This window comes from Myotis lucifugus, unplaced genomic scaffold, assembly GCF_000147115.1.
Source record: "Myotis lucifugus unplaced genomic scaffold, Myoluc2.0 scaffold_27, whole genome shotgun sequence".
NCBI classification, from domain to species: Eukaryota; Metazoa; Chordata; class Mammalia; order Chiroptera; family Vespertilionidae; genus Myotis; species Myotis lucifugus.
Window position 1 is genome coordinate 5,518,516 of NW_005871075.1, and position 960 is coordinate 5,519,475.

A 960-nucleotide genomic window follows, 5' to 3' on the forward strand; every position below is an offset into this window, starting at 1 on the left:
ATTGTTTAGCTGAATACTTTAACAAGTTTCATTACAATGGGATTGACTGAGAATGTTAGGCCCACAGATGACTCTCCTGTCTTTTTCTGAACTTATTAAACACTTATTAAATACTTTGCTTAGACAGCACACCTTAAAACACTACATCAATCTACTTTTAAGACATTTCAAAAATCAAAAATAACATTGAACCTCTGCAGTTCATATTTTGATGAAATATAAATGTTCTCATCATTTGTTTCTTATTTTTTATTCCCTTTACCTGGAATGCTCTGCTTCCAGCTGGTCACATGAACAAGTACTTTGTAAAATACAGACATCATCTCTAATATCTTCTCTAGAGAAGGGGTTCCAGAACCACCAGAGAGCTAAAATACCTGCTCTCAGGATGTTGTGATATATTTTTCTTTATAATAACACTTATCAGCACCTTAAATTATCTTGGGTAATAAAGATATTAGTTACCTTCATATTTTCCACACCGCTCAATCTAAAGTGCCTCTACCCATCTGTCCAGAATGTAAGCACCCTGAGAGCAGGGTCCTCGCCTGCCCTGTCCACTGTGTGCCTTCGGAAAGTGTCTGTCACATACATATTTGTTGACTCGGTGACTGACTGAATTTCAGAAATGATGACAGACTGCCTATTGCTCTATAAAAACTTTCTAAAAGTTGGAAGTCAGGATGGCTGCAGCAATATAACATTGATAAGGATTTCTTTTTGGCCTGGCTCTGTCCTGACTTAGGCCTTATCTGTTTATTTTATATTTACTCTGAGTAGGAGTGTTCAGATTACAAATCTTGAATGACTTCAGAAATAACCAGGATGAAAAAAAAGCTTCTTGCCAACCCTGACCAGCAGTGACATTTAAAACTGGAATCAAAAGCTACTATCATGAAGGCAATTAAAACACGTGGAGTTTGCAAGTGAGGTGGATACTTTAGTCCATCACTGTGTGTC